This window comes from Arachis ipaensis, chromosome B06 (genome assembly GCF_000816755.2).
Source record: "Arachis ipaensis cultivar K30076 chromosome B06, Araip1.1, whole genome shotgun sequence".
Taxonomy (NCBI): domain Eukaryota; kingdom Viridiplantae; phylum Streptophyta; class Magnoliopsida; order Fabales; family Fabaceae; genus Arachis; species Arachis ipaensis.
The window spans coordinates 87,600,837-87,603,219 of NC_029790.2; the positions used below are offsets into that span (position 1 = coordinate 87,600,837).

Genomic DNA, 2,383 nt, shown 5'->3' on the forward strand with positions numbered 1-2,383 from the left:
GATCGACCCTTACTCACGTAAGGTTTATTACTTGGATGACCCAGTGCACTTGCTGGTTAGTTGTATCGAAGTTGTGAATGAAAAATAATTTATTAAGACGTGCGTACAAGTTTTTGGCGCCGTTGCCTGAGATCACAATTTCGTGCACCAGAGGGTATGGATCCTTGGTGTAACACCCTCACTACCAGAATGTCATGCTTCCGGCTGTGCCACTCTGATAGCAAGAAGCATTACGACTACTTTATATACTTAATATTAAAATAGGAGCCTGTGACTCAACACCGTATCGCTGATTACTTTGAAAATCGGAAATAAATACTTTATCTTAAAAAAAACAAGCAGGCATAGATTCATATACAAGACTTCTTACATAATATCTTATAATATAATATATATATAAAACATACAACTCATATCCCTCTTATAAAATTGTAATAACAAAGACAAGGGAAGAAAATAATCTAATTAATACAACAACATAAAAAAAACCAAGCGCAGTTTAACTCTTCTTAATGCTTCTTCATCCGGTTCCTGAAAAGGTAAAGCTGTAGGGGGTAAGAACCTAACCACATGGCCTCACCACGGAGTTTCAAAGTTGTCATAAGAAGATATTTAACAAGAAAACTATTTTCAAGCTCAGTGATTATCATTGCCTTGTGAATCTTTCAAAAACCAATAGATAATCGTTCAAAATTTTTTCAAAGAAACAATGTTTAATCTTTCAGAAATCCGAAACCTTTCGTTTCTTATAAGAAAATCTCAATCAGAAACCAACCACGCAATCAAACAACACAATCATTAATTCAGCACCAAATTTTATTCTCAAATGTAGCACGCCAGGACAAACACAGGCAAGACAGACAAGGAAATCACAAGTAGGTAGCAGTTACAGCAAATAGTTCAAGTAGCAGTTAAGAACAGTTCAGCAATTAGGCAAACCAAAACAAGTTCAAACCCAAGCAAAGCATACAAATGCATATGATGCATGCCTGTCCTATGGCTGATGAGGCTCATCTGTCGGTTATCCAGCCAACCCGACAAGTCTGAATTGTCCTTAGACTGTCCCCCGACGTGCATCCCCAAGAGTCTATGCATAGCTTTTTCTCAAATAATCAATATTGCTCAATGGGGGTAACATTCCCGGGAATTTATATAGTGCCCGGTCACACTTACGTCGTAGGATCAACAGAGTATCGAGTTTTCAACCTGGTACACGTGGTGGCAAGCCATGGTACTTTATCCAGGGAAACTCGTATCTCAGATAATTCAAATTCATAAGCCATGTGAATAATTCAAAGTTCATATCTCAACATTCTCAACATCATAATCATTCATCAATCCAAATCTCATTTCCAAATTCATTCAAAAACCATATTTCAAAGAAAATCCTCATCATCCTTCTTTCTATTCCATCCATTAATAATCCCAATTCAAAACATAATTCTTTCTCTGATAAATAAATAAATCTCAAAACATATAATGTTTAAAAACAAATCTTTTTAATTAGTTACTTCAAATAAAACTTTCAATTTTATAAAATTTCGGCAGCATCTCCTCTAAAACTCGGACACTGCCACCCTTTTCGAGTCCCGTCCAAACATTTCTCAACCATTTCCAAAGTTCAACCAGTTCCAATATCAAATTATTTTCAAAGCGAATCAATGCCAATAATAAATCTCTTTTTAAAATCAAACCAGCTCATATACTAAATCATTTATAAAGTCAGACTAACTCAAAATTAAACCGCTTTCAAAATTAATTCAGTTTCATATTTCAAATCATTTTTAGAGCCGATTCATTTACATTATCAAAAATAGCTTCAAAACCAAGAAAGCCACTTTTCATAATAATCAACTAAATAACCTTTCAAACTAATTTCTTTTCAGCAATCACAAACTACTCAAGCAATCGAGCAATCGGTCATTCAGTCCAGTAAACAACCACATGTATAAGACAATCATAATCACAGACATATGTTTCTCATATTAATATCTATTTATAACAACTCTGTAAGATAAAATAAATTTTAAGAAAACCCCTACCTTAGTTAGCTGAGTCCGCGTAACTTATCGTGATAATTCCTTTTCCTTTTAATTCATGGCAGCAGCGATAGCATTAACCCCACAAAAATATCAACAACTCTAATGCCTCTTATAGCGACAGCATTATTACAAATTGCAATTACAGTAGCTGAAACAAATTCAAGAAACCCAAACAAGGATATATTCAAAAATTGAGTCAGAATAAGCATGGCAAAAATAGTAAAACATGTAAATGACCTAGAATCGAAAAAAATATCCGACCAGAATCATTAGGAACAGCTCCGGTGTCGGCTCCTAGCGGTAGAAGAACAGAAATCTGACCCAGACATTCGTCCTAGCGG

The 2,383-nt window shown here is 34.8% G+C and overlaps 1 long non-coding RNA gene across 1 annotated transcript in view; it reads right to left on the reverse strand.

Annotated features, from left to right (window-relative positions):
* Nucleotides 1-2,048, reverse strand: part of LOC110264034 — a 19,792-nt gene extending 17,744 nt beyond the window's left edge. Inside the window, exon 1 of the long non-coding RNA XR_002349769.1 lies at nt 1,729-2,048. This is a non-coding gene — a long non-coding RNA (uncharacterized LOC110264034). The remainder of the gene's footprint in view (nt 1-1,728) is intronic.